This window comes from Phyllostomus discolor, chromosome X (assembly GCF_004126475.2).
Source record: "Phyllostomus discolor isolate MPI-MPIP mPhyDis1 chromosome X, mPhyDis1.pri.v3, whole genome shotgun sequence".
Taxonomy (NCBI): domain Eukaryota; kingdom Metazoa; phylum Chordata; class Mammalia; order Chiroptera; family Phyllostomidae; genus Phyllostomus; species Phyllostomus discolor.
The window spans coordinates 21418688-21434605 of NC_050198.1; positions in this window are offsets into that span (position 1 = coordinate 21418688).

Sequence of the window (15918 nt, forward strand, 5' to 3'; positions counted from 1 at the left end):
CCCAAGGTGGTAAAAGGGTATATGGAGAGAAGGGTTTGAAGGCTCTCCCTGACATGTAAAAGAAACAAGGTCCTCAGGTATGATGCAAAGCCCTCTATTCTCCTGGCCTCTAGAAAAAGATTCCTTGTAAACATGGGTGTGGTTAATCTCACTGATTGTCATGGCTGACATCTCTGATTGGTTCAGTTAGTTATCTGGTCTCTTTTAACTTGGTCAGAACAATTGTACTGCAACTTGGCCTTACCTGCTGGCTGGTTACTGATGGCAACTGATCCCCCATCACATGCTGGCTTGACCACTACAGTGAGCTCCCCCAAGGAGGCCAGCCAGATTTCCATCTGTGCCATATGGGAATTGGGGCTCGGTCAGGAAAGGAAAACCTAAGGGCTTCCCTCTGTTAGATCCCATTATAGACCAAGTTCCTAGTCTTGTTCAAGATTGGTGGGAGAGGGGCAGCCCAAGAGGTGACCCTTTCCTACATTTCTCAATGGAGAGTGAAAGCAACAGCCTCCTTCTCAGCCTTTAATGTTATTTTTATTTATCAAAACTCCCTCCTTTCTATTATCCTGCAACCACAAATGGGGAAATTGGTAACTGCTTCCTTCTTCCCCATGTTTCCTCATTTTCCTCTTCCTTCCAATGATTTCCTAGCCAGAAATGGGCAGTATTTCCCAGTATGCTCTAATTTCCTTGTACCATTGAGAAGTAAGCTTCAAGAGCCAAAAGTAGGATAAAGAATAACCATAAATTGGCTTCATATGGCCAATGCTTCATAGAATAAGATTTGTAAAATACTTTCTAAAGGAAATACCAGACTTGAAATGCTGCCACTTAGTGTCATAATCCAATTTAGAAAATTAATAACTATTACTTGGTCTTCCATAACCATTTACAATCACCCCTCAGACATATGGATGCCTAGGAAAAATTAAGTTAATTGTAGTTTATAGAGGAAACCACAAAGAGACTAACTTGTTAGTTCAGGGCGAATGAATTGGTAAAGAAATTATTATAATGGTGTCAATATCTGACAGCAAAACAGCAACTAGGAAGAGCACTAGGGTTTCTGACATTGTGTATCTTAACATGGTCTATTGGGGTTTAGTGTTTGAGATGGGGTGGGAGTCCTCTGATTATTTTCAAGAATAGAAGGACTTTGGACTGTTAATGTTGAGAGAGAGAGCACTATACAAAGGCTTTCTATCCCTGGAGACTTAATTTATCTTTTAGGGTGATACTATATGTTTTATATGTGTATTTCTGGATTTATTAAAAACTCCCTAGTCTGTGGTTATCCTAATGAATAATCCTATTTTTTTTTTCAGAATTAACAGTCTGATTCACTTGCTCTAAAATTCTGTATTGTAAGTATTCTAGAACTATGAGGGAAATATCAGGTATAAGATGTGAACATTTCCCCAATCAGCAGAGAACAGAAAATTTAAATAAGTCTATTAAAATGCTCTAGGATCTTTAATAGAAATGGTAACATAACACAAAGTGTACTTACTATTAAACATATTTACACATTGAGTATTCCCTAATGTTATACAAATACTAGGTCTTACCAGTAGCTGGTAAGATATTGTATTCCATATTATTATATTAATATTAATATTAAATCAGTATCAATATAACTTAATATTAAAATAATATTGGCATATTGATATATTTATACTATGTTTAATGTATTAATATATTTAACTATATTCTATGTTATTAAAATCCCATTTTTCTCAGTTCATAAATTATTTCAAAGGCAATTTTCACTAGCAAGTAAGTGTAAACTGCTGGTATTTTTTATACTCTTTAAATATATTTCAAAGTTTAACATAATGGGAAATTGCTCATCTGTTGGAAATTACATATAGCTGTGCTAGACTGGTGAATTTGAGTTGTCATTCAAAATGAATATTAATTTTTATGAGTTTCATTAAATGCATAAAAATGACAAAAATGTATATAAGATATACAGCATGATGTTTTGATATACATATATAGTGAAATAAGTACCATAATCAAGCTAATTAAAACACTCATCATCTCACATTTTCTTACCATTTTCTTGCTTTTGTTTGTGTGTGTGCTTGTATGATAAGAGAACATTAAAGACCTACCCACTTGGTAAACTTTAAGGATACAATATAGCATTTTTTTAACTTTAGTCCCTTTGCTGTAAATTAAATCTCTAGAACTTTCTCTTCTTGCATGACTGAACGTTTGTACCCTTTGACCATCAACTGTAGTTTGATGATCAAACTTCTCTCTACCCGTAGTCCCTGGCAACCACCATTCTGCATTCTGTTTCCATGAGTTCGACTATTTATATTCTATCAACAGTGTACAAGGATTCCCTTTTATTCATTTCCAGGCCAACATTTATCTTTTGTCTTTTTTATAATCTTCATTCTAATAGGTATGAAGTGATATCTCCTTGTGGTTTTGATTTCTCTTTTCCTGATGATTAATGAAATTGAGCACCTTTTCATGTACCTGTTGGTCATTTGCAGTTCTTCTTTTGAGAAATATCTACTCAGGTCATTTATTCATTTTAATAAGGTTATTTGTTGCTGTTTTTGCTACTAAGTTGTTTGAGTTACTTATACATTTTGTATATTAACCTCCTATTTGATGTATGCCTGCTAATATTTTCTCCCATTCCATAGATTTTCTTTGTACTCTATCAATTCTTTCCTTTGCAAAAGGTTTTAGTTTGATACAATCCTGCATAATTTTTATGTGTGTTGCCTATGATTTTGTTGTCATATCCAAAAATTCATTGTCCAGACAATGTCACCAGGATTTTCCCCTACATTTTCTTCTTGTAGTATTACAATTTCAGGTCCTATGTTTCAGTCTTTAATCTAGTTTAGTTGATATTTGTATGTGGTGTGAGTTAAGAGTCTAATTTCATTTCTCTGCATGTGGATATCCAGTTTTCCCAAAATGATTTATTTTAAAAAAAAACTATGTTTTTCCCATTTTGCATTTATGGCCCTCTTATTGAAGATGAGTTGACCATGGATGCATGGATTTATTTCTGGACTCTTTATTCTGTTAATTGATCAATGCATTTTTATGTTGGTACCATATAGCTTTGCAATATATTTGAAATAAGAAAGTATGATGCTTCCAGCCTTGTTCTTGTTAAAAAATGTTTTGACTGTTCAAAGACTTTTGTGCTTTCATATGCATTTTAATATAGTTTTTCCTATTTCTGTTCAGAATTCCATTGGGATTTTGATAGGAACTACACTGAATCTGTAGATCACTTTCTGTGCTATGGATATTTTAACAATATTAATTTTTCAGTTCATGATCATGAGCTGTCTTTCCATTTGTTTGTGTCTTCTTTAATTTTCTTCATCAATGTTACTTAAAGCAAACTAAATCTCATACTGTGGATGTCAACCTGATTTAAACCTTGTACTTTAATGGCTAAATATAACTCTTATTTAAAATAACATATTAAATTGGGTGAACAAATAGGACAATAACTTGTATCAGTTGAATGATCAAGTTACATTCATTCAAAAATGACTTATTTATACATGCAAATAGAGTAGTACTGATTTATATGCTTCACTTCATTCAATTATTTATATACACATCCATACAAACAGGCCACAAAATATTCACTATATTCTATCATAAGTGTCCATCTAGTAAAAATACTACAAGTACTACTATTTCCATAATTCTCACTACTTTTCTAACTGTAGAAATATTTAGGTCTTGCCATTGCTAATGCCAAGTTTGTATTATTGAATGTTTTCAAGGTTTCAAATTTCTAATAGTCTAGAGTACTATTCCAGACAGTAAATTCTCAGAAGCATGGTCATAAATGAGCAGCTGTAATAGAAGTCAATCTATTAACTCTCCAATGATCTCACATGCCTATAGTGACACTTAAACTTTTTGATTTGTGGAAACACTCCATGAATAAATTGGTCTTTTGATCAGAAACTCCTCAACCAGACAGACTGACAATTGAATAGAATTTGAAATCAACTTATTTCACTCAGTCTAGCAGTACATGGTCTGTGCTGAGTCTTGCCTTTGTGCATCAGTCAAGAGTAGTATCTCACAAACTGAAAACGGGAGTTCTGGCCAAGATGAAGGTGTAAATAGAAACCCTCCACTTCTTTGTGCAATGAAAAAAAGGATAACAACCAATCTAAAATCAATAAACAACCAGAAGTGCCAGAAAATCAAACTGCATGGAACCCCAACAACCAAGGAATTAAAGAACCAGTCAACCAGAATAATCAGACCGGTAAGACTACAGACAGAACCCGCAGCAAGGCAGCGGACTGCCTGGGCAGGACTGACTGAACAGGAAACTGAGACTCAGAGCTGACTGTGGACTGCAGCAAGGAGGTTTGCACTGCCTGGGTGAATACCTAAGGCCCCACCCCCTTACAACTTAATAGGTGACCCGAGACAAAGAAATAGGGCCAAAATGAAAGAACAGAGCAAAACTTCAGAAAGAGAGCTAAGCGATGAGGAGATAGCCAACCTACCTGATGGGGAATTTAAAGCCTTGGTAATCAAAATGCTCACAGATCTGATTGAGCTTGGTCAAAAAATGAAAGAACAAATGAAAGATACCCAAAATGAAATAAAGTAAAATATTTAGGGAACCAACAGCGACAGGAAGGAAACCAGGACTCAAAGCAATGATTTGGAGCAAAAGGAAAAGATTAACATCCAACTGGAACAGAATGAAGAAAGAATTTTAAAAAATGAAGAGAGACTTAGGAACCTCTGGGACAACTTGAAACATTCCAATATCCGAATTATAAGGGCACCAGAAGGAGAAGAACAACAGTGAGAAATTGAAAACTTATTTGAACAAATAATGATGGAAAACTTCCCCGATCTGGCAAAGGAAATAGACTTCCAAGAAATCCAGGAAGCCCAGAGAATCCCAAAGAAGTTGGACCCAAAGAGGAACACATCAAGGCACATCATTAAGCTACCCAAGACTAAAGATAAGGAGAGAATCTTAAAAGCAGCAAGAGAAAAGGAGACAGTTACTAACAAAGGAGTTCCCATAAGACTATCAGTTGATTTCTCAAAAGAGATCTTGCAGGCAAGAAGGGGCTAGAAAGAAATATTCCAAGTCATAAAAGGCAAGGACTTACATTCAAGATTGCTCTATCCAGCAAAGCTTTCATTTAGACTGGAAGGGCAGATAAAGTGCTTCTCAGATAAGGTTAAATTAAAGGAGTTCATCATTACCAAGTCCTTATTTAATAAAATGTTAAAGGGACTTATCTAAGAAAAAGAAGATAAAAATATTAACAATAAAATGACAACAAACTCACAACTATCAACAAATGAACCTAAAAAAAGAAGAACAATGAAAACAAAAAACTAAGCAAACACCTAGAACAGGAACAGAATCAGAGAAATAGACATGGCATGGAGGGATTTCAGTGTGGAGGGAGAAGGGAGGAATAGGGGGGAAATGACACAGGAAAGAAGAAGCATAATTGGTAGACATAAAATAGATTGGGAGAGATTAAAAAACGGTGTAGGAAACAGGACTCAAAGAACTCATATGTACAACCCATGGACATGAACTAAGAGGTGGGGAATGCTGGAGGGTTGGGGGTGCAGGGCGGAGGGAGGATAAAGGGGGAAAATTTGGGAAAACTGTAATTGCATAATCAATAAAAAATACTTTAAAAAAAGAATGGAAAACAATGGAATAATGACAATTCAGAAACCTGAATTGATTCCAGAAACTGACATATCCAGAGAAGCCTTTAGCCCTCCTGAAGCCCTACCAACAGCAACACAGAGTGAAAGCTCTTATTAGTCTCAGCACAACTTGTTGTCCCCAGAAGCACAAAGAATTTGAGACAGAATTCAACAATGTTGTCTTAGGATAAAGCACAATGACAAAAGATATATAGTTTTAGGTAGTTATGTCGTATGCTGTGTGGTGATTTAGTTATGAAGGATGTAGGTTCTGAAGTAGGTACCCCATTGCATGTAAAATGCTAGTAAGGATTATTGTCAGTTTGTTCTTTATTTCCATGTCTCTGGTGATATTTTGCTTGCTTGTTTTGTTGATTATGTTCCACTTATAGGTGAGATCATATGGTATTTGTCCCTTACCACCTGGCTTATTTCACTTAGCATAATGCTCTCCAGTTCTATCCATGCTGTTTGGAAGGTTAGGAGCTCCTTCTTTCTTTCTGCTGTGCATTATTCCATTGTGTAAATAGTTTTCATTTGTGTACCATAGTTTTTTTTTACTTATTTACTGACAGTAACAAGAAGGGAGGTGGGAGAGGATAATGGAAAGAAAGGTAGAAGGGTCACCAAGGAACATGTATAAAGGACACATGGACAAAGCCAAAGAGGGGTAGGATCAAGGGTGGTAAGTGAGGATGGCTGGGGTGGGTAGGCGTGGTGGGGGGAAATGGAGATAATTGTCCTTGAACAACAATAAAAAAAGAGAAAGAAAAAAATTATGGAGCACCTATACTGTGGAATATTAAACTACCATTAAAAAGAAAAAAATTTCTATTTACATCTTTTATTTAAAAAATCTAGTAAGGAAAGCAGTAAGTCTAGCAAGGGACAGGTAAACAGCCTAAGCTGAGTGTGTGGTTTTAAAACATATCTGAAAATTCTTTGACACTTTTCCTTCAATAGGTAAAGTCTAATTTCCTACCTTACCTCACTCCCTTTTGAATATTGAGTGGCCTTAGTTAACAATGTCTAATAAAAAGAATGCAGCTGAAATGATGCTCTGTAATTTCTGAAGTTAGACAAAAAATTGCAATACAGCTCTGGCTGGTGTGGTTCAGTGGACTAAGTGTTGGCCTGTGAACCAAAGGGTAACCAGTTTGATCCCAGTCAGGGCACTTGCCTGAGTTGTGGGCCATGTTCCCAGTAGGGGGCATGTGAGAAGCAAACACACATTGAGGTTTCTCTCCCTCTCTTTCTCCCTCCCCCCCCCCTCTAAAAATAAATAAAATAAAAAGGCAAAATATCAGATGAAAATAATTTCAATAATTCAATTTATTTAACCTAATATATCCCAAATATTAACATCTCAATAGCTAATGTATTTAAAATTAGGGGGTAGAGGGATTGAGCAAAAAGGAAAAAGGACTCATGGACATGGATAACAGTGTGGTGATTGCTTGGGGTAGGGGAGTATAAGGGGACTAAATAGTAATGGAAAAAATACAATAAAGATTAAAAAATAAATAAATATAAAAATAAAGTTAGTTGAGATATTTTTACATTTTTCATTTCTATACTGTACTTTAAATCCCCTGTGTAATTTGTACTGTAGCAGATCTCAATTTAAATTAGCCATCTTTCAAATGTTCATTATCTGCATGTAGCTAGTGACTATTTAGACAATGCAAGTCTATACTCTCTTCAACTGGATTGGGAAAATAGAAGGCATGGACAGATAAACACATGTTCAAATGACATAGATAGATAGTAGATCAATTATGCCTTAAATTGATATTTTAAAATTTCTTACCAGAGAAAAAATTGATATGTGGAAGGGAACATTTGTAGTAACAATAATAAAAACAAAAACAATCACTGAAGGTTAATAACTGCTTTTTTTAATTGAGTATGATTGACAGATATCATTATATTAGTTTCAGATGTAAAACATAATGATTCAAAACTTGTATATATTGCAAAATGATCACAATAGTCTCATTAACGTTCATCACCATAAATACTTATGAAAAATATTTTTCTTACAATAACTTTTAAGATTTACTCTCTTAGCAAGTTGCAAATATGCCATACTGTGTTATTAACTATAATCACTGTGCTTTACATTATCTCCCCAAGATTGTTTAATTTGTAACTGGAAATTTGTACCTTTGACCACCTCTACCCATTTTGCCTGCTCCCCAACCCCATACCTCTGGCAACTACCAATCTGTTCTCTGTATTAATGAGCTCAGTTTTTTGTTTTTTTGTTTCTTAGATTCCACATATAAGTGAGATCATAGGTATTTGTCTTTGTCTGTCTGGCTTATTTCACTTAGCATAATGCCCTCAAGGTCCATTCATGTTGAAGCAACTGGCAGGATTTCCTTCTTTTTATGGCTTGATAATATTCCACTGTATATATGTATACCACAGTTTCTTTATCAACTTGTCTATTGGTGGACACTTAGGCTTTCTACATGTCTTGACTATTGTAAATAATGCTGCAGTGACCATGAGGGTGCAAATATCTTTTTGAATTAGCATTTTTATTTTCTTTGTATAAATACCCAGAAATGAAGTTGCTAGATCATGTGGTAGTTCTATTTTTTTAGTTTACTGAGGAACTTCCATACACTATAGAGATGGTGACAGCTGAGGTGAAAAAAAAAAAAAAAAACCCCACGAAAACCTAGAATTTAAAAACAATGGTACTCACTAGCTGGAACAAGGTAGAAGGAGAGCACAAAGATAGCACCACCCAGTCTCTGTCTCAAAGAGCATCCCAACAGGTCCACAAATGTGTTACATCAGATGCCTGCTCCTTAGGTCAATGCTCCAAGACAGGCAAATGAGTCACTCCCACACAAAGTCTGAGTGCCCCTGGATTGGCCATTTCCATGCTGGGCCCTGGAGTAGGTGAGTCTGAGTGTGTGACCACTTTAAGAGCCACTTCTCAGATTGTTATAGGCTTGTCAATCTCATGGATGTGAGTCCTGTTGGTTTTCAAAACTAAGATATTTTTGAGCACGTCTCTCAGGTGCAAGTCTTCTCCCCAGGGAGAAGATCTGCATTTTGAATTCCCTCCTAACTGTGGGTCACCACACAGGAGTGTGGTTTATGGTGAGATTGTGTTCCAGCTTCCCCTAATGGCTTCAATGTTGGCCTTTTCTTGTTCACCTGATACATAGGAATTGATCAGCCAGTTTTTAGGTTTTTTTCAGAGGAATTTGTTATATATGTAGCTGTTTTTGTGGGAGGAAATGAGTTCAAGATCCTCCTATATCACCATCTTAACTCAGAACCTGTAGTAAGTGTTTTAAAGTGCTTTACATATATTAACTCATTTAATCATCATAACAGCCTTGTTAAGCAGATAGTATTACAATTATTATTCCTATTTTACAAGTAAGGATACTGGAACACAAAGAGATTATAACTTGCCTAAGTTCATTGAGTTACATGCCTTTTATTAATATTATTTCATTAGCTAAATTTTATATTTAATGTTATTAAGCAGTATTTACCACATGCAATTTCACATACATTTTCTTATTTACTCTTGATGACAAATTTATGACCCAGTTTATCAGACCCAAAAATAAACTACACAGAATTTATATGATTTACCCAAGATCACAAAGAACATAAGAATAGAAACACAATCCTTTGTGCAGCAAAAATATAAGCCTATTTAATGAAGAAGAGGAAATGGGAAATGTAATTCATCTTAAACACTGTGGACAGCCCAGTGAAGAACAAGTTATAGTCTATAAACATATGAAATGACCCAAAGACTGCACTACCATGGGACTAATGTTTCAATTTTACTTAGAAAATGCATGTTTATCACCATGGCTCCCTAGCACAATAGTACATCCTCAAAGGATATTTGCTAAATTGAATTCAATTAACTCTCAGATTGCAAGTAGATCAACTTCCTGGTTGACTGTTTCCATAACTCATTTAGCTCTTATCACAGTATTTTGAAAGAAGAAGCCAAGTACTTGATAGTTTATACAGGAACTCCCTCTTCCAAGACTCACAACAAAACCCAGGGTAATTTATAATTTCTGAACAAGTAAAGTTTTCTAATTAGAGAAGCCTTGGAAAATGTACCCGTCAACCCAGTTCATGTAGAGGCCTCTTGATCTCCTAAATCAGCTCTAAATTAACCCACTTTCTGAATTATATAAAAGCTTCTAGAGGCTCACTGTTATTTCCACTTTGATCACTGACTGGTCCATAAGAAGATACTCATGAAATTAGGGATGCTGGTAATATAAGTGGCTCAAATATTAGTGGTAGAAGTATTCCAAAGCTATCACACAAAATTCCTTTTCGCTGAGTTTTTTCTTATTAAGGAATTTTAAGTCAATAATCTAAAAACACAGAATTATTATATCTTCAAGATGGTTTCAATGAAAAAATTAGAATAGATGCTAGAGCAGAATAAATTACTTCAAATCTCTTAATGTCCTCTTTCATCCCTAGTTTGCTGTGGGGGATCTTTTACTCCAGCATTACATCAGCAACACACAATGGGGAATGACCCACTTTTTCACTGTGAAGCTCTAGCCCTTTCTGCTTCCAATCTGTCTTTTGAGTTCCCCCAGTTCTGAGTAGATACCCGCTCTGCTTGGCCAAGCAGATCCCTTTTATCTTTACCATTAGTCTTATCCTGCCTGACACACCAGTTATTTCTTCCAGTGAATTGCTCCAGCTTGAAGTGGCACAGCCATAGCTCTGGGAATCAGCTATTCATTCCCATCTAATTGGCATAAGTAGGTCTCTTTGATCCCTATACCCTCCTTTGGTAACCTCAGCAGCTGTAACATGAAGTCTTGGATTACAAACCAGTTTTCAGCCCCAGCGCCCCCTCACTAGAGCAGTAGACAGAGACTGAAAGCACCAACTCAAGCATCAAAGGCATTAAGTGACAAAAGAGGCAGGATCATGTTTAATGGGGGAAAACTGCCATCTTTGGCTGAATGCACATTGGTGATGCTTTAAAAATGTATTTCATGCCCTGGCTTGTGTAGCTGAATTCACACTGGTGATGCTTTAAAAATGTATTTCATGCCCTGGCTTGTGTAGCTCAGTGGATTGAGCATGGGCTGCAAACCAAAGCATTGCAGGTTCGATTCCCAGTCAGGGCACATGCCTGGGTTGTGGGCCAGGTCCCCAGTGGAGGCCACATGAGAGGCAACCACACATTGATGTTTCTCTCTCTCTCTCTTTCTCCCTCCCTTACCATCTCTAAAAATAAATTTAAAAATATTTTAAAAAATAAAAATGTATTTCATGATTCTAAAATGGCACTGTGCTAAAATATCTAGATGTTATAGAAAAGAAACAATCTAAGTTAGAGTCAAACTGATACTTGTCTGAGATCTCCTGAATGGATGCCTTCTTTCTGCTGGTTACTATCTGTCCCCACCGCCTAAATGACAAAGGTGCAATGAGGCAGCTGTGATCTGTTAACTACTTGGTAGGAACTCAGTGATGCTGTAAGAGAAGAAATGGTCCAGTACCTGTCACATGTTTACCCTCTTCCTCAGTGAGTCATATTTAATCACACTTCAAAAAAGTAAGAACTATATCACACTACAGTTCCCTTTACATGCTATTCTTTTACTTTCAATTAATACATTACCCAACTCCACTAGAAGTAGTTTATGTCTATTCATAAGTGTGCATTCTAGTCTTTCAAATTCTGCAGCATTATTCACAATACCCAAATATGGAAACAACTCATATGTCAATTGACAGAAGAATGAAAAAAGAAAATGTGGTATGTACATACCATGGAATATTATTCAGCCTTAAACAAGGAAACCCTGTCATTTGTAACAACATGAATGAACATGCAGGATATTGTGAAAGGTGAAATATCTCAGTCACAGAAGGGCAAATACTACATGATTCTACTTACACAAGGTACCTGAAATAGTTAAACTCAAAAAAGTACATAATAAAAAAAATGGTGGTTATGGTGGTCCAAGAGAGGGGAAAATAAAGAGTTGCTGTTTAATGAATATAAAGTTTCATTTGTGCAAAGCGAATTAGTTCTAGAGATCTGCTGTATGGTGTAATGGCTGTGGTCAACAATACTGTATTATGTACCTAAAAATTTTAAAAGGTAGGCAGATCTTATGTTAAGGGTTCTTATCACAAAAAAAGAGAGAGAGAGACACGACAAATCTTGTGACTAATATGTTTATTGTTTTGATTGTGGTGGTGGTATTAGAGGCGCTTGCAGATGTCCAAACTTATCAAATTATACAATATGTATCTTTTCTGTAGCAATTCTACTTCAACAAAACTGTTTAGAAACTAGAGCTCAGTAAAATGCCAAACTTTTTTCTAGCTTTCTGTTAGCTAGAAAATGTTAGCTATGCTAATCTGTTAGCTATGTGGGAAATTTACAAATTTCTTTTAGATAACTTTAAATATAGTGTTAGCTAAAGATGTGTAGAAAAGTATTTGAGTGGTCACATAGAAATTGTAAAGATTTTTTCTTATTGTTCATATTTTATGTTTTCTCTTCCATATTTTTTCATAGAAAAAATCAGGGGAAAAATCTTCCCATGGTAGAAAAGTATGACGTTGTTGTCATATATTGAAAAATTAAAAGTTATATCTCATCTAGAAAAGTATGTTTGAAACATGAATAATGATATGGAGGGAGCTGAAAAGTTTCATGCAGACAAAGGGAATGATGCAAGGCTGTCATAAGCTCAGCTTCCTCCCTCATTTTCTTCATAAGATATAAGAAGCCAGATTTTTGTCTAAAAATCTTCTACATTAATGCTATTTTATGCTTTAGAAGTAGGTGAAATTCATGAGGTAAATTATCATTGTGAACTCTGAATTTTTCATCCCTCTCTCTTTATAAATTCTTCACAGAATCCATTTTGCTGAAAACTTTGCCATGCCAGTACTTCAGCTTTTCATGGCTGAGTAGTATTCTAATATGCGTGTGTGTGTGTGTGTGTGTGTGTGTACACACCACATCTTCTTTATGAAATCCTGTCATTTGCAACAATATAAGTGGATTTTGAGGGTAATATGCTAAGTGAAATAAGTCAGACAGAAAAGGATAAAAACCATATTATTTCACTCATACATAAAACATAAAACAAACAAACAAAAGAAACAAATGAATAAACAAAAACAGACTCATAGATAGAAAAAATAGATTGGTGGTTACCAGATGGGAAGGGGGTTGCAGGAGGGTAAAATGGCGAAAGGAGATCAAATATATGTTGACAGATGAAAACTAGACTTTTGGTGGTTAGCACATGATAATATGTATAGCTACAGAATTACAATGCTATACAGCTAAAACTTATATGATGTTATAAACCAATGTAACCTCGATAAAAAAGATAAGTAAAATCTTCAAAATCTTTTGGCATGTCAAAATTAAATATTAAAAAAGAAGAAAATGCTGTTGCAGAAATCAGCTATGTAATGAAAACTAACAGTTTTCTCCAAAATATGACAATGTGAACACTTCATTTTGAGTAATCACATCCATATTCGGAGGGAAAATGGGCAAAGCTCTCTATTTAGGAGCCAAACTGATTTTGTGAGGTACATAGATATTGATTGCTACTAGGATTTAAAAAGGAAACCAATCTGGCTTCTTTTTATTTTGTGAAAGCAGAAAATGAACTGGGGAAAAAGACAGAAATAACCGGAAGTTACTGGAAGATGGGTGGCTGCAGTAGGCAGTGTATTGTGCTTGACATTTGATGTTTCCAAGGAATCCTTAGCGTTGCCGTGGACATCTCGTTTTGCCCTCATCCTTACAGTTCTGTGTGTTCATGTGAGATGATATCACAGTCTGGCAGGACCACATCCCCTCTCCTCATCTTACTGCTATTTGACTCTGACTCTTTGGAAATATGTTCCTGTTGCCGTGGTGATCTCAAGAGGAGTCAGGAATGTTGATTTTTCAGTGTGTGTTCTTTCAAACCAGCCATTTCTTTGGCAGTCTATTTCAGTTAATGCAGTAAGAACGAATTGTATTATCCAAAGAGAGAGAAATAAAATCACAGCTGGGCATTATCTCAGCAGCAGGCATGTCATCGTGAGCACTCCCATTTTGTCTGGCTGATTGTTCCCTAAATTGCCGGAATGCCGAGAAACTTCTGTCACCAGATAGCACTGAATTGGAATGAAGAGGACTTCTGTGCTCCTGGGTACTTAGAGATTCATCTCCAAGCAGCCCCAGAAGGCTCCCTTCTGGACTTAATCTCGCTTAGAGTTTCACTTGGTGACATGTTCCTTCCATCTCTTCCCATAGGCCACAGTGACATTCTCTTCCCTCTCTACCATGAAAACACAGCTGTGTGGTGCATGTACTGGCTCCCATTGGTCAGGCACACGTGTAGCGTGCGGGTGGATTGTGCTGCCTGTTCTGAAAACAGTTTAGGACTAAAACACTGTGAGCCCAACTCAGGAGCCCGGCTTGAGTAGTGAGGTGGAAACAGGAGGTGTAACAGAGAGGAGGCAGTCACATTTGCTGGGGTAGCAAGCCCAAGAGGGCAACTGTCATTTTCTATTTTCATAATGTGACCCACCCTCACCAAGGCATATCTTGCTCTCTAACTTGTGCCCCTGTTCAAGATGTGTGACGCTCTCAGTCTTCTCCAGAAAGAGAATATGTTTGCAATTTTGTCAGGCTCACATGAGTCACAAGATTGGATTTATAGAGGGAAAAAATATCATGATTCTAACACTGCCACTCTACTCTGTGCAACTATCTTGCCACATTTCACTCATTAGATTAACATAAATTATAGTTATTATTTTGGCAGGAAAGATTTTCTGTGCCTCTCCCCAAAGAGAAGTTTTTGGTTTTCTTTTCAAATCATTCGCTGCAAAGTCTGTATGCACAAATAGTTGTGACTGGAGGGATTTACAAGAAGAATGCTGGGGTTTCCAAAAAGACAGAGCTCAAGATCTAGTTTGAATTGCCTCAATTTACCCAGAGTTTCTAGCCTCCAAACATGGTCCACTGCCTTGCTTGTACCCAGGAGCCCAGAATGAAGGGGAAGACATGAAGAAACGATACCCTTTTCCTATTCATTTGGACACATTTGAAAGAGACCATGCAGCCTGTACTATTTACAGTTTATCATGTCCTTTCTGGCCTCCCAGCCTTATGGCCCTCCCATTAAGGGGCAAGATGTTCCCCCACACTTACAGTGGTTGCCAATCACTTATGGGATCAAGCCTGGCTTTGAAAGGCCATTCTCAATTTGATTCTCCAAATCCTAATAACCTTCACTTGCTCAAGTTTCTCCTCTTCAGTCCAACATCCTGTCAAATATACAACTTTTTATTAATCACTATTTGTCTCCACAGCTTATTCCTGACATATGACTAATGTAGAACCATTATCTTTAGCCAATTGTGTATCATTCCCTACATGAAGCTCTTTCCTTAGTCAGATATCCCACACACTTAAGGTGCAGCTCAAGGCTTTCTTTTTATGTTCTTGGATGGTTTAATTACTATATGACTATTCTAGTTCCCATGAAGTATTCTCTGTGAACTCCATACTATACTGTTTAGCACTTTGTTATTGAATTGCCTCATCTTTTATTACACCTAAACATTTTATAAGCACCCATAATCTTATCCCCTAAATATAACATTCTAGACTTATTTATTATTTCAATAAATATATATTACTCTTCTGCCATGGGTCAGATACTGAGATAAGAACCATAGTTAACATAAAGTATAAAATACGTGGTCCCTGCGTTAAAGGAGATCACAGATTTATCAGTAAAGATTAGGCACGTGAAAAAATAAGCCCTGGCTGGCATAGCTCAGTGGATTGAGCGCGGGCTGCGAACCAAAGCATGGCAGGTTCGATTCCCAGTCAGGGCACATACCTGGGTTGCAGGCCACGGCCCCCAGCAACCGCACATTGATGTTTCTCTCTCTCTCTCTCTCTCTCTCTCTTTCTCCCTCCCTTCCCTCTCTAAAAATAAATAAAATCTTTTAAAAAAAAAGAAAAAATAACAGGAATACTGCTGTGTCATGGTGATTAAGTGGAGAAGCATATGGATGTGGGTCTTAGAAACTTAGAGCCAAATAATAGTGAATATGTTCCTAAAACTAATAAAGTGAGAATGCAAAGAATTCCAGACCTCAGCCAACTGGATGAAAAGTCTCAGCAAGAATAGATTT